At 40.4% G+C, this 16,748-nt stretch overlaps 1 protein-coding gene across 3 annotated transcripts in view; it reads right to left on the bottom strand.

The window, feature by feature from the left end:
* htr2cl1 (5-hydroxytryptamine (serotonin) receptor 2C, G protein-coupled-like 1) overlaps nucleotides 1-16,748 on the bottom strand; it is a 221,281-nt gene that overhangs the window by 156,397 nt on the left and 48,136 nt on the right. For all 3 annotated transcript variants that reach the window (XM_085264523.1, XM_085264531.1, XM_085264542.1), the window contains exon 2: nucleotides 361-455. The gene's annotated coding sequence lies outside the window, so the exon portion shown is untranslated. The remainder of the gene's footprint in view (nucleotides 1-360; nucleotides 456-16,748) is intronic.

Here is a 16,748-nt window from a genome sequence, read left to right as displayed (position 1 = left end):
CTGCAGCCTGTTATAACGCAGCAGGTTCACTCTTGAACGTACACACTCCAGTCCCACTGGGACATGCAAACACACAGACTGTACACTGAATTATTTCTAGTGGTTCCACTCAACTCGACACTTCTGTAGGGCCACGGCGCGATGCCACCAAATGTCTAGGCCTTGTGAGAAATAATGTTCATTAGAGACCTCTAAACTGAGAAACACTGAACGCACAATGCTGTTTGATTGTTTTTTTTAAATACCACACACGCGCACACACACACACACACACATTCATCTAGCACATACACATGTTCTGGCAGAGATCTGCCTGTCATCCAGGGACCTTTCAAGAACCTTGAAGTATATTTACTGCACCTCAGAGTTCGGCTCTTCAGAAGCACCTGTCCTCCTGTTGACTTGCGTCAGGCGTCTTGGAAGTTGCTGATGTGTCCTTGACACTCTCTCTGCATCTGCGGAAGTCAGTTTGAAGAAAGGGGTGTCACTATTTGGTGCAAAAAGTAAAGCAACACACTGAAAGGGTAGAAAAAGCTGCATGCCTTTTGGGCTTCACTGACAACCAAATTTAACATGCTGGGTGTTGAGGAGACATGCGTGTAGGTGTGTGCATTCGTTTTCTTGTGTAGGTGGAGCATTAAATATGTTTGTAGAGAAAACCTGTTTGCGTGTGAGCCTGAAGGCGTCCTCCGATGCGGGGAAAAGATCAAACACTTAAATTCTCTTTGTTGCACCTGCAGTCTTAAATTCTTTGGGGGTGCACATGTGCATTTAATTGATTTGGTTACCGGTGAAGAATACCAAATATGTCTTTCACACAGAAACACAAACACACGGGTATGAGGGTTTGTTTGCGGTTTGTTCACTTTTAAAAAAGATGCCTATAATACAAATGCATAATTTTATATTTTAATGCAGTACTAAATAATCTAATGCTTATGCAGAATTGACACAAGTCACATAGCAAACCTCGTGGCCTATTATTATAGGATATACATTCATGTGAAGGTTTTCACTGGACCCTTGTGAAAAACTTAACACACCCTTACAGTTTGCTGGACTGCAGCATTCATTGACACCACCTTGGATATTCACCACATCGTCAGACCTTTAAACACCAATGCCCAACGTGCGGCTCGAACTATCGGACTAAGAGTCTCATGCTGCGCTATCTAGGCTTGATGTATGGAAACTCGAATGACTTGAATCACCAAAGAGCTACATCTCAGACTCAACAGGCCTCGTGTATACATTACCAGGCATACCTTTCCACAAAGGTTGCCAGTTGAAAGCATCTTCTCTTTAACCTCCTAGGACCTGGCGTCCACATATGTGGACATCACATTTTGGGTTATTTAGACCAAAATACTCAATTTTGCTCTACATGGGCCTGATATCCACTTACGAGGACATTATACTGCTATGGTTCTATCAAAAGTTTAAATGAATATCCTCATATGTGGCTCTCATTTTTCTTAAAAAACAAGGTAAAAAATAAAATCTGGTAATTCTTTGTTTTTACATTCATCAGGTCCCAATCAGCCCAAATATCAAAGAGAAATTAAAAATCCATGTCGTGGAAGAGTTCGGGTCTTAGGAGGTTAAAAAGAACATGGCACTACAGCTTAGGTGTGCAAACATACATCCTGAACAAGATTTCTGGAACAATGTGCACGTTGAAGCAACTGTTGCCTTGGCGCTACATTAATAAAATGGAATTTAACTGAACTGAATTGAATCAAGGCAGCACGGTGGCACGGTGGTTAGCACTGTTGCCGCACAGCAAGAAGGTCCTGAGTTCAATTCCACCATCAGGCCGGGGTCTTTCTGTGTGGAGTTTGCATGTTCTCCCCGTGTTTGTGTGGGTTCTCTCCGGGTACTCCGGCTTCCTCCCACCGTCCAAAGACATGCAGCTTGTGGGGATAGGTTAATTGGATAATCCAAATTGCCATTAGGTGTGAATGTGCGAATGGTTGTCTGTCCCTGTGTGTTGGCCCTGCGACAGACTGGCGACCTGTCCAGGGTGTACCCCGCCTCTTGCCCTATGACAGCTGGGATAGGCTCCAGCGCCCCCCGCGACCCTGAAAAGGATAAACGGAAGCGAATGGATGGATGAATTGAATCAATCAACCAGTAGAGATGTCTGGGGAAAACCAACACAGCATATCAGCACTAAACCCTCATACCAACTGTCAAGAACGGTGGTGGACAATTGATCATCTATGTTTGTGTTACAGCCACAGGACCTGGGTACCTTGTGGCCATTGTGCTGACCATGAACTCCTCTGTATACCAAAGTTTTCTCTTCAAACATGAAACCTTGTGTCTGACAGATGAAACTTGGTCTTGCAAAAGGGCAATGATCCGAAGCATAGCAGCAAATCTACAACAGAATTACTGAAGTGTTTACTGGACCAGTCAAAGTCGAGACTTCAACCTGACTCTAAAGCTGTGTTGTGTTGCCTGCAAACCTCAATGAATGAAAGAAGAGTGGGCCAAAATCTTCCACAACCAAGTGAGAGACTGACTACTTTTCTTTTAATAACAGCTCTAATTAACAGTAGAATATGAAGCAATATTAAAAGAGTACTCCTAGTAATCATATTCCCATGACTCTCATATTCTCATTGCCTTTAATATATGTGCATTACCCTTTAAAGCATCTACAGCACACATGGAAAAAATGCGGTCCAAAGCATCTTAAAAAGGGCCCACAATCAATGTAGGAATGAATTGGACGAAAGGAAAACTTAGTTTGACTTTCAAGACAAATGCTATTTATTGTATCTTAGGAGGACTGTTTCAGACTGTTGATTATTAATGCCTTCCTGTGTAAGACAAAGTGTTTGGTGTATAAATATTAGCCTAATCTTCTCTTCGTTCAGTCTGCAAAGCAGTGCTGTTTAATTTTAAGAGAAAAGAAAACAACATCTCTCATTTCACAGTTACAGAACAAATTTGATTTCCGTTCATTCACATTCATGAAACAGACCATTTGTTCAGACTTGTTACTGTGGATATCAATTTCTCCTTCATTCGCCGATGGGGACAAATGTTGCATTTTGATGAATGTAAAACTGTTTTGGATCTGCAAATATGCAGTCAAGGTATCATTGACCTATGGATTGGTGCATATGGGGCAACAAGATGCTGGATTTGCATGGATTGTTTTATGCAGAGCTTTTCACTGTAACCTCACAGGACACCAAATTGACACGGAAAGTTCAACATTTCTTAATGGAAAGTTAAGCCTAAGCCTTTGTATTATAAATACGCACTTGGGCGTTATGCTCGCTGTATGTGTAAAGTTATGCTGATATACAATAAACTGTACATGTGTTCAGTGGGTAGAGGATAACGTCTACGAATTAGAAGGTTGTCGTTCGAGTACCTGCAGCAGTCTGCATGTCAAAGTGTACTCAGGAAAGACACTGAACCCCAAGCTGCCTCCAATATATCTACTGGAGTCTGAGTGTGCAAACGTTAAGTTAAACATGCTTAGGCATAGAAAAAATGCACTGTGAGTGGGTGAATGAGGCTTGTAGTAAGAAAGCACTTTGAGTCCTCAAACAGAGTAGCAGAGCATTTTAAGGATCAGTCGAATGAGATTTTAAAGGCTCTTAAAGAGAATATATTCATTAAATGTGCTTCATGGGTTCAAACGTGCACCATGTTTGTACTTAAAGTACACAATATTTTTATTCTTTAACTAACAGAAGGAAAATTGAGCATTGTTAACAGCTGATTCTTAAGAGAGATTTAGGAGGCAGGAGGTTAATGCACCAGTTTAACAGCTTACAGCTTCAGATTCACAGGTTGTCTATCTGTTTGACTCGATCCTCTTTATACGCCTATTTAAGACATACAGCCAGCTTCATCGCGAAGACCCCATCGACACTAAAGAGCTAAAGAACGATATCTTTAACGTTAGTTTTCTTCATCTTCCCTGGAGACTGTGGTTAACAGTAACGGCGAATCAAACGAGAACTCCAGATCAGATTTAATTAGTTGCCTGTCAACGCTGCAAAGGATCCCCACTCAACTTCAAAGTGGCACAGCTTACACTGAAAACCAGTGGAGTTTCGAATATTGCTGGTAATGATTGGGGCGGGCGACGAATGAGTAATAGGAGGTTCTACGAAACGGCACAGCTCAGAGCAGCTCATTAAAAAAAGTGGAAGAAATGAAGGTGAAGGTAGTTCATTTTAGTTTGGGCCTCCTTTTAAATCTGTGCAAACTGAACGTTGAAGGAAGCACACGTGAAACACTCTGTGTCTCTATGATACGTGTACGATAAGAAAGGCTGTTATTAAGTGTCACATCCCCTCATCCTGGAGAAATTTGGCAGACAGACTCTCTGCTGCCATATTTTCATTCACAGGCTGTCATCTGTCAGACTGAGAAAGTTTCTTTTTCCCGATGTTTTTTTTTTCATACTGTCAGTTGATCTACCTTGTTTTCTACCTCTTTCAAACTAAAGTCCCCACCACATTCAATAAAACTGAAAGTAGGCGGATTATGTGTAATTTCAATCAGGTTACATGCAGATAAAGTGCAAAAAGACAAGCCACTGTCATGTAAGGGCAGTTTTACTCTTTGGGTTTGTTTAACATGCAGTATATTTTATAAACAACTTAAATATTTACTGACAAAGTGATATTTAAGAGGCTACGTATCCAGCTAAAAAAAAATCAGGAAAAAACCTACAATGAGACAAAGAGGCAACAATTTCTGCTCCAGAGTTGCATGCTTTAGTAGTAATAGACAAACAACACCATTTCTGTTAAATGCCTAAATTCGTAAAATTGGTTTTGGCCAATTTCTTTTCAACTAATTGTAAATATTTACTCATAGAAAAAAAGACTCCTCGCTGGTTATATATGGCGTATATAAGAGTGCACTGGATGCAGAGCAGCCTGTTAGGATGCCTGGGTCGTTGACCCAGGGTTTTTGAGTTTATTATATTATTTATCATTTCCAGTCTTTGGTTTCTTTGTTAGAGTTCTGTCTTATGGTTTATGTCTCTGTGTAATCCTTAGTTGCTGTCTCCCCTGTCGGCTATATCTCCGTGTCTGTGTCTGCCCTGGTCCCACGTCTCTGTTCCCTCTGTAGTCCCTGCATGTGAGTCTGTGTCTTTTGTTCAGTCTGTGTTATGTTTCCTGTTTTGCTTTGAAGGTCCATGTCTTATGTTAATGTATCTGGTTTTGCTTCCCCTGTTTCGTTAGGCCTGATTTGCCCCAGCTGTGTTTCCCTCCTGTTACTCATTCCCTGATTGCTCCCTCTGTGTATTTAAGCCCTGTGTTTTCATCTGGCTGTGTCGTGATTTACCCTCATCTTGCTGTGTAAGCTTATTTTGTATTCCTAGTTTTGTTACCCTTTTGAGTTTAGCATTAAAGCTGTTTTGAGTTTGCGTTTTGCCTCTGAGTGTCTGCACTTTGGGTCCTCCTACTACCACTCCTGCCTGCACACAGCCTTCACATGACACAGCCAAAGTTTTCAATTAACAAAACAGGTTTGATAGACACAAAGTAGCAGTTCACAGCTTTAAGGGGAAAAAGCAACAGTGTATATATCGATAACCATTACGTTGAACTGTGTTTGTCTGCGTTTGTGTGTCTTTGTGGGCACGGCTGTTACAGAGGAAATATTGGATTCCATTTACAGTAACTGGTCTCAGTGGAAATGTACAAGCTAATGAAGCTCAATAAGCACTTTTACTGCTGCTTTCCTGCATGCTCTCTTGCACTGTGTCTGCCTATGTCTCATTTTGTAGTTGTAGTAAATAGTTATAAAGGTTCTGCTTGACCATCATACACTGTAACAGTGTGTTGCTGAAGTTCCCTCCCGTATGAATGGTCTTAATGATCAATAAAGACCACTAAACCAACCTGGAACATCAATGAAACTGCTGGAGAAATCGACCATTTTATTTGTACTTTTGCAGAAGTCATCGCATACCTGAAAAGCAGCCTCACAGAGATCTGCAGCCCAATGTGAAGCTTTTCGACATCCAAACGCAAAGGCACATAATAACAAAGCCAAATCAGTGATAAAAGAAAAAGCACAATATCTCAAATAAAAACTGTGCTACAACTATCTCCAATATGGCTACCAGTTACATCACCTAAGGTCTGTTTTGTAATTGTAAAATGCATAACTGTTAAAATACACATTTACTAAAACCAAATAATAAAGTCAAATAATGAAGCAGACAGGTTACAGGAGCAGAAGACCACACCACTTGCTACTTCTGTCAGGTAAGAACAGGAAACTGTCCAACGTGCACAGGCCCAAACACAGAAGATTAAAAGCACATTGCCTGGTCTGATGAGTCTTGATTTCTCTCTCAACATTCAGATTTTAGGGTCAGAATTTTGCATAAACAACATGTATCCATCCTGCTTTGTATAAATGGTTCAGGCTGTTGGTGGTGTTAAGATAAAGGATTGTTAGTCTACTCTATAGGAGCTCTCACAATGCTCTAACTACAAACCTCAGCGACGCAAATGCTTTAACCAAACTGGGGATTAAACCAAGAACCTTCTGATTAGGAGTCAACCTCCTCTAGTCCCTGAACTACAACACCCACTCATCAGGAGTTAGGAAGGCTGGGACTAAGACTGTTAGGATCTTACCTGACTGTAAAATTCCATAACAGGTAATGTCCCTAAAGGAGCAGCACCCAACATGGACTTATGTAGCACTTTATACAACATGTCTCATTCACTTTTTCTTATGTTTTCTATCTAACATTCACACTTTAGTTGGTGTATCAGAGAGCAACTTGGGGTTCGTGTCTTGACCAAGGGATACATGCAAACTGGAGCAGCCGTAAGCACACTCTTACTACTTCCAGGAGGGATTATATGGGTTAGTAGCAGTCAGGTGCTGCTAATGAAATGCACTTGATTAACTGATCATGAGCAAGGGTGAGGATCTCAATAAGCACAGAAGTTTTTGCAATATAACTGACCATAAGGTGAAAGCCCAACGCAGGCCTTGAACCCACAACCCTTAAATTAAGTGCCTCATGCACTACCGACTGAGCTAGCAGGCCTGTGAGGTTGTGCAGTGAAGGGACAGAGGCAGAACAATGAATGTGAACATTACAATGACCTCCACAGTCAGCAGATCTTAAGCCAACAGAGCACATTGGGGACGTAGTGACACGGCATCAATTTTTTTCCATCAGAACTGTCTTAATTCTTTGTGGCAAAGTGTAACTCACGAAGTGAAGGGCGAGTGTATATACACAGACATAAAGGTGGAATGGAGAAAGTGCTGCTTTCAGTGAAAATAAAAGCCAAAGCCTCAAAATTTGGTCAGTAGAAGGAGTAGAAGCAGAAAGATTAATGCGTGCTCTGTTAGTCAAAAAAGGCTGAGACTCGCCAAGGTGAAAGGTCAATCATGTTCCTCTCCATTGATTCTGTAACAGAGAACCTCATCATCCCCTATCAGATGTCCTCCCTAGCATCTCTCTTATCCCCTCTCAGCTGAACACACTGTACCGGAACGAATGATAAACAGTTACAAAGTCAGAGAAAAAGTGAGTCAGAGACATTTAAATACCAAAACACCCTGCATGGATTGAGGTCTTCAAGTAACCTTTTCCATTTTCAGGTTTATTTTTATTAGATTATTCTGTTTTTCCCTTGTTTTCCTGCTCCTTCTTCCATCCTCTCCACTTAGCATCTTTGATCCCTTTGCCAGCTACTATTACACCATGTGTGCTCCCTCTCTCTCTGCTGGCTGCCAGCCATTCTCAGCATCTACCATTTTACCTTCCACTTCCCTGCAATTTACTTTCTACCTGTTCTCATGTTCTTTCTTATTCACCTTAGCCTTTATTTCTCTTTCCTGCCTGCGGTGTCAACAGGTACAAGTCTGTTTATGCTGTCTTCATGCTAACAAGCAGATCAGTAATAAAACTGGAAATTGTAGCTCTGCAGTGTGTGAACTGCTAAACCTTTTCCATGTTAACATGCAGATTACTGTTTGCTTTAACCAAGTTTTAAAACTGGGTGATTTGATAAATTATGAAAGCAGAAAATGTGGTTTAATAGAGCCCCAACATATCTTAAAGACCTCATAGTACTTTATTCCCTATCGGATTGCAGGTTTACTTGGTTTACGACTGGTATGTTCAGTCATTAACAATTATTAAACTCTAGTGGTGCAACGGATCACAGTTGATCCGTAATCCGAACCGATCCCACTCCACAGTTTGGCACGCACGTGATCCGAAGATTCGAAAAAGAAGAAAAAAAAGTATGTGTGTCTGTTGCGCGTGGTGGGTCTGTCAAGTGATAGTTATGGCCAGCGCTGGTGGTCCAAGTGGAGCAGCCCTTTGCTGCCCAGTCCGATCGGGCTAAAGCTATTACAAAAGCTACTGGGGTGTTTAGCTGCAGATGGGAGGCTGTATTCCATTGTGCAAAACAAGGGGTTTAAACTATGATGGACGTACTTGAGCCACGCAATGATATCCCATTGCGCATCCACTTCAGTGACAAGATCGTACCCAGGCATGTATGAGCAGGAAAAGTTTAAAGTTAAGGCTGAACTGTCCCAGGCATCTTCTGTTGCCCAACTACAAATGGGTGGACCTCAAGGGCAACGGAAAGCTACGTGACCGTGACCGCCCGTTATATCACAGCGGAGTGCTAGATACAAAGCCCTGTACTGCCCTATATTGCACCTTAATTTGTTTTTATACATTTGCGTGGAATGAGTCTTGAGTTGAATGTTTTTAATAGGCAAAAATACTTATAAAGTTAATAAATAAATGTTAAAATGTTGTCTTTTTTTCTTTTTTGCTGTTCCGAAAATTAATCCGATCCGTGACTTAAAACCATCCGATCGGAACCGTGAGAATTTTGATCCGTTGCACCACTATTAAACTCTGACTCTCTCCCATTTGGTGTTTGTCCCGTCTCTCCCTACTCTCTTTTCTTTCCCCTCACTCCAACCGGTCACAGTGGATGGCTGGTTGTGCCAGAGGTTTCTTCCTGTTGAAAGGGAGTTTTTCCATTCCACTGTCACCAAATGCTTCTTCATAGAGGATTATGTGATTATTGGGGTTTCTCTGTAATATTGTAGAGATTTTGCCTCACAATATAAAGCTTGTTTTAAATTGTTACTATATAACTGAATTGAACTAAATTAAACCTGTAATAATTACCTAACATGTGATTGTTTCCAAAAGGCTAACCAGTTTTGCACCCAATGCTGACCAAACAGAGTTTGCTACATTTCCTGCTGCTGATAGGACAAGTTATGAAACAATCAGTTTCAAAACTTTTTTTAAAAATAAAGTGTTTTTCAAACTACATATCAAACCAGCTCAAAATCTCTCCTCCCTCCACTTTTGTCATTCTTCTTGTCATCTCTCTTTCGTTTCTCTTCCTCCCTGCATACATGCATTCACTTCACACTCCTCCATCTCTGCAGTTCCATCCCGCTGCTTTAAGCTTAAATTTCAAAACTTACATTTAACTACTGATTTTATCTACTGTTCTGATTTTATCTGTTTTGATTTTATATACTGTTGTTTGTTTGTTTGTTTGTTAATTAGTTAGTTTATTTGCTTGTTTTATTCAATTTTAAATCATGCTTTTTATTTGTTCTTGTTTCTAATGTCTCTGTAAAGCACTTTGAATCACCTTGTTGTTGAATTGTGCTATACAAATAAACTTGCCTTGCCTTGCTGCCGCACTGTCCATCATTTATTACTTCATTGACTGCTGAATCTATCTCCTCATTATTTCTATCCAAGCCCAGCCTTTTCTTCATTAATCTTCCTTCCTCCAGTGGCTGGTCAGCTCTGGTGAAGCTCAAGTATGTGTTATGGCTAGAATGAAAGATATGGGTGGTGCCTCGCCTGGAGGGGAACAAGTGTTGCTTCAAACAGAAGACCTGAGGGTAAAACACAGTAAATCTAAATCTAACAATCTCGAAATGTCTACTCAACAGTGTAGAAAATCAAGGCATTAAGCAAGCAAATGTTTGAACACAAGCCTGCGTTAAATATATTTTCACCCACCCATACTTCATGGCTGGGCGGGCTTCACCAGATCAGCATAAAAGTCACTCTTCTCACTGTCTGTAATCAATCATCATGACACAGTGAAGGCAGAAATCGATACAGAAGGCATTGAATGCATGAACACATACCTGCAAGCTGTTTTCAGTTGTTCACTGCTCTCTAAAGAAACAGTGCCGTGCAGGACCGTCCTCCCAAAAAATTATGTTCCCGAATAACTAAACACATTTTCAAGCATATTCTTAAGCAAGTGGTGTTTAATTCTTGTTTGTGACACATCCTTGTAGAGGACAGCACTACCTAAAATGTTTTGCTGTCTGAGCCTAATCAATAAAATGCAAAGAAAATATTCCTACAGTTCCTCTGAATCATAACTCAGAATGCAGTTTAATGGAACTGGAATACAACCTTTAGTAGATGGTGTTGACTTGTGGTTTGTACAAGCAAAGTGTCTGTGCAGATACTCTACAGAGCATGGGTGAGCCTTTGCTAGCTGCCCAGTCATATGCCATCCAGGCCCTAACAGGCACTACACCAGCTGTGTAAACTACTTGGCTCACAGTCAAGCAGAGATGGGAAGCGCTTCAGTGAAGTCAGCCGGTCAACTGTGATACAAGTATGCTCGATCCTTATCTTTTTTTTCTCGATTCTAAAGTAAAAAGAGTAAAAAAAGCCCACTCTGACCAGCTCACAACAAGCAATTCTGCCAGGAAAGATGATGCATATGATGGATCTTCAATCTCAGTACAAAGGGAATGAATGAAATGACAACTCATATATGCATGTTTTTTTATATATAAACCCACCGTGAGCATCAATTCTATTTGTGGAAAAAAATTAAAGGATGGATGGATTTATGGACAGATTGATAATATGATGTCTAACTTTCTTCATATGCAAATAATGTAATTTTACACTGACATTTACTTCTCTTAGGCCCCAGTCAAGCAGGTCTATACAGTAGCTGGCAACCCACTATATTCCCTGACCACTTGCGTGTGGGAGTTTATGTGTTAAAAAAACATAAATTACTGAACTTCAATAACTTAGTGAAACTTAAAAGAGTGAGTTTAATATATAAAGTCTTACACTCCCTTGCTTCACCACCACTAAAGCAGTTCATTAGGCATAAAGAAAGCTCAGACAGGACCACTCGAGCTTCAATCCGAGGAGACTTGTTTATACCCCACAGACGGACAGCATCTGGGCAGAACGTCCTCTCTGTCAAGGGAGGCCATCTGTGGAAAAGTCTTCCTCAACCCATTAGAGAATGCTCTACACTCAATTTGTTTAAGGCAAAGGTTAAAAACTGGTTACGGACAAATCAAGTGTGTGATCATGTATGAGTTGTATAGTTTTAATGTTTTATTTGGGAACAGAATGGTGTGTATGTGTAAGTTTGGTGATGTAGTTTTTATTATGAATGAATGATGAATTTTTATGAATTATTATGTCTATTTTTTATGCTTAAGGACAACAGATGGAAATTAGCCCTTGGCTATAATCTGGTATGTTTACATTCATGTAATTTTTTTTTACATTTATGTTCATTAACATGCACTGTCCTAAATAAAATAAATAAATAAATAAATAGAGCACTAAAGCCCCATTCATGCAGGCCCAGAAACGAATCAGAGACTGGTTGGAGAATGCACATTTTACAGGTCTTTAGGCTGTGTGACTGTGGACTTAGCTAATTCATCACATATTAATGGGTGCAATTTGCTAAAAGGCTACAAATATAAGGTTCAAACTGTTTACAAACCTAAAGCATCATGGGTAGATTAGTTACCAGACCTGGAGGCTCTAGTGGGCGACTTTTCTGTTGGATGAAATTAAACACACTTTACGAAATCCAGGTGTGTTTTTATATATATACACTTTATATTTTGATATCGCTAAAGTTCAGAATACCCCAGTATGTTTTGTTACAGTTGCGAAGCTTAGCAAAGAATACTGGTTATATATATTTAGAGCTGTGAGAGTTCTCTACCCATCATTAAGTGACCATGCAAACAGATTGTAAAATTTAATACAAACAAAAACCCAAAACTCTGTAAAGGCATCTGATCCTGGAAGGTCCAGAGACTCCAACATTTGATCAGGCAGAGTACTCTGACACAGGAACTAGAAAATGCAGGCACCTAAAGGCAGTCTGGTCAAAGCCTGCCTGTCTTACAGTTGTTGACAGGTTGACAGGATAACAATTACATAAGAAAAAGGCCGGCTGTCTGTATCGGGCAGTAAAACAGGGGAGTTTTTCAGACAAGTAAAATTGAACTGGACAAAGTGGAACATGACAATGGGGAGTATCTGATCACACCTGATAAAGCTTCCCTCGTTGTAAACACTGACTTCTACTATAGCAGTTATAATAAGCAAAAAGGTAAACATGCAATGGGTAGCAAAACCTTTATCTAACACGAAATGCAGTATAGGCATACAAGTAAACTCCATATAACCTGATTTATAACACAAGCTTAATTATCAAGTCTGATCATTCCCGGTAGAGAGAATATTGATGAACACATACACATAACGCACGCATAAGTCCTCCTATGTCTTTATCATTCATTGGAGCAGAAAGAAGCAATTGCCACTGAAGTAGTCCTCCCTGAATTCATCCTGCACTGTCAACACTTTTTGTTGGAGATGCAGCTAAAGAGTCAAAGTAATTAAGAACCACCGCAGTGAAATGGGATCTGAGCTGCTGATTTACATTTGTTTATGCAGAAAACCTGCACAGGCAGACACAATACACCTTTACATCTCTGTGGGGGTTAGTGTCACTTCCTAAGAAAAACAGAACATCCATCATTAGCGTACACCTGCAAAAATATATTTCTGTAAAAAGAAAAACATGTCATTTTTGCTATATTTATGACTAACATGGCTAATGTAACATTTAGCATACCTAAATTTGAGGTTTTTTGGAAATGTGCTCACCCTGAAATCCTTTCCCATGGCTCTGGCATCCTATGGCTAATGCTCCCAATATGTTGCTGCTTTTGGTTGCAGTAACAACTACACCTCATTGCCATGCTACTCATTCTCTTAGTTGTCCCCAAACATGGACGGAAAACACAATTTCTTTTAGTCTAGTGCCAAGCTTAACAAATGTTCGGGAAACTGGCAGAGCCAAGCAGCAGCTGTTGAATTAGAAAGAGGGTAAGAGGCAGAGGGTGGCCACAATACTCCCTGAGGCTTAACTATTGATGCAGCTGTATGTGAAACTGTGTGACGAGGTCGTCCTTGCTTCAGTAATTGAAGTTCATGAGGAACAATAAAGCTTTTTGTTTTGAGCATGAGCTTATTTTATAAACATCAGCATCCTTTGAATGAAATATAATACATATGACCTTTCAAATACTTTGTGTGGGACTCTTATAATGGAAGCTGTGCATAATGGTTATAATGCACCATGGTGGTCTAACAGGTACGACCCCATAAAGATGACAGAAAAGCTCTTCTTGTTTCTGGTGCTGTGGTATTGTTATCTTGAAAGAGTTTTGAATCAAGAGGTGCTTTGACAAAGTCTATATTTGATAAGTCTTGGACTACATTCATGCTAATGAATATTAAGGGCTTAAATATGGGTAAGTACATCAGAGAAAAGCTTGGATTTTCAGTAGCTAAACACATAATACAGAGTCGGAAAGTCTTGAGCAACCGCCGCATTTCTCATATTTTTAAAGGAAAAAGGGAAATGAGTGCAACAGCTTATGGAAATATGGAAATATAATACATAAGGCAAAGACAGAGTTTGTATAGTTTTAACCAGCCATGACCACCTTTATTCTTCAACACTAAAGACAAAGTTTTCTTGCCATTTCTTTAAGTAGCAGCTCCAAACCATGACAGAGCCTCCTCCGTGTTTTACAGATGGCTGTGGACTCTCACTGTAGGGACTCTCTTCTGACCACCTCCATACATATTTATGACAATTTTACCAAATATTTTGGATTCATCACTCCATCAGATCTGTTGCCACTGATCTTCAGTCCAGTTCTTGTGTAGTTTGGCATACCTCAGCCTTTTTCCTTAAGAATGGCTTCTTGACAGCCACCCTTCCACTGAGACCATTTCTGACGAGGCTTCAGTGAACAGCAGATGGATCATCTGAAGGTCCACTTGTATCCTGTGTCAGGTTTTTGATGAATCTTTACCGCTTTCTTAAGGGCGTGACTTGTTCATCTGCTGTAAATATTTAGTTTTTTGCTTTTCTCCTCTGATTGTCCAGTTTCCTCAATTTTTGAAGGACACACTGAACACCACTGCAAGAGCATATTATCTTTGGCATGTTTTCTTTGTTCAACTAAAGAACTGGGAACCAATTATGTGCGTTTGTAATCGGCCATTAGTAAAGTCATGCCTAAAGATACAAATGGTTCTTTGTCTTGAGGTAATTGCCTTTTTAGGCTTGAATGACTTGTGAGTCAGGTGAAATTAACAAAACATTCCTGTGGTCAGGTTCAAGGACTGGACTGAAAATGAGTGAAAAAGCAGCCGAGGTCCAAAGAAAAGCTTTGAAAGGACTTCACAAAAAGTCTGCCTTCTTGGAAGCAAAATAGAAAGAAATGTGTTATATTGAATATGTTGTTATGTAGAACAAATACAGTCCCACATCAAAATGTACACTTACCTTCTAAAGAAAACAGTCTTGGCAGTGAGTGATGGGGATAAATGGTAACTGACATGTGTAATGATTCCAGTAACTTTATCAGTTGATAAAGAACTGGTGATGTAGTTGAATGTTCAAGCAAAGGGAGTGCTTTTTGCCTTTGGGCGGATTGTTTTATCACGCTCACTGCTCCCATGGTAGAATTTAACTTAAGTGCACGACTCATCCAAGTTTCCTTTTGGGAAAGTTCAGTGTATGTCTGAAGACGCATGAGGTAATTCAAGTGTTGGCGTGTGTGGCACTACAGGGGGAAGGAAGTAGCTGACAAGAACAAAAACAAGTCTCATCACAAGTAAATGAGTAGATGTACAGTAGTAGCATACGAAGGACAAAAGAACCATATGTTTACAAACAAGAGCACAATGCTGTTTTCACACAGAACTGTGGGAATTGCCAAAACAATGAGGCCCTAACAGCGTATGAACTTATCTTACATGAACTATGTGACGAGAGTTAGTCTGTGCCAGATTCCCCATTTTAAACACTTCGACATGTGCCATCTGCTTAGTGCATGCAAATGGCAGGACGCATAAAGGCCACTCTATTTCTGTGAGTTCCTGGGAGATTGACTGCTATATTGAGTTGAGGGCAGCAGTGCATGTGTGAATTCAGCTGATGCTGAAACAAATTAGACAAAGGGATAACACACAGAATCAGTACATCCAATGCTGAAGTACGCTTCACACTTAAGAGGGAGCAGAGGGGACCGACGAATGACTGAGACCCGTTAGTGTGGCTTAAACTGAGGGTTGCACACGATTTGTTGCGTACTTGAGTGATAAGTGTATTTTGAACCATTGCAGCAGCTATGGCATAACACAAAAATGCATTAATTAATAAAAAAAAATCCAAATTCAGCACAAGGGATCGGAGAATACTAAGACTCCTACAAGTGCTTTGGATTGTTACCAGAATCTGGATTATGTTGTCTTTTTGTATCCAAACCCTGGTCACAAGGGAGGTAGAACTATAGTACCATTTCTACTTTAAACTGTTAGCATTAGCATATCAGATGTAAATTTCCTTTAAAAACACAGGTCAAGATTGGTCATTACTTTAAAGCAGGTTTGTCGAACTCCAGGCCTCAAGGGCCGGTGTCCTGCAGGTTTTACATACCACCCTGGGTCAACACACCTGAGTCATATGATTAGTTCATTACCAGGCCTCAAGAGAACTTCAGGACATGTTGAGGAGGTCATTTAGCCATTTAAATCAGCTGTGTTGGATCAAGGACGCATCTAAAACTTGCAGGACACCGGCCCTCGAGGCCTGGAGTTCCCCCACCCCTGCTTTAGAAGATTTTAAGTCTTTATCAGCAGCAACAGAGCATTTAATTTGGTGGCAGTTTGTGCTACTCAAGTTTCAGTGTGGCTCTAGAAAGGCTGGAGTTTGAATCTTTTCCCTGTCCCTGTGTGGGTTCTCTCGCTTCCTCCCACAGTCCAAAAACATTTGGACAGTGGGCTCAAGAGATATTTGGACTGTGGTGACTCTAAACTGTTGTGTGTCTCTCTGTTTAATGATACAGTCACACTGTAAAAACCAGGTATGCAACCATTTGCGGTTAGTTGTCTTGAGTACAACTTTGGTGCATCAAGATGTAAATGAAACGTGAATAATACAGAGTCAGTCTGCTCATAGTTCGAGATTGAATAGGTTCAACTTGGCATTTACTTTTGCTATACGTTGCAAATCTGTTTCCGCCTATAAACATGGAAACTCATATTACACAGAAATTCACATTAACTACTGTTACCCTGACTGTTTTCATTATATTTAAGAGTTTTTTTCTGTGAACTGTCTTAGTATGACAATGTTATGTCTCTACTTTTGAAGATCTTTGCGATACCACTGGAAAGTCTCCTGACTGGTTCGACCCATGGGTTGGGCTGTCAGTGTGTTAGCTGCTAATTGGTCCTTATCTGGTCTAACATCTGGCCATTCTAAAAACTCTGGTTCCAGCAGCATTCCCCTGGCAGTAAGTGACAGTGGTTTTGTCCTCTCCAAACATCTGTGATGGTTCTGTGTGTT

This window comes from Mchenga conophoros, linkage group LG3 (assembly GCF_057382185.1).
Source record: "Mchenga conophoros isolate Kocher_MC1m ecotype Shallow Benthic linkage group LG3, M_conophoros_male_GT1.1, whole genome shotgun sequence".
NCBI classification, from domain to species: Eukaryota; Metazoa; Chordata; class Actinopteri; order Cichliformes; family Cichlidae; genus Mchenga; species Mchenga conophoros.
Note: the sequence above shows the minus strand (reverse complement) of the source record. Positions and strands in the feature narration are given on the sequence as shown.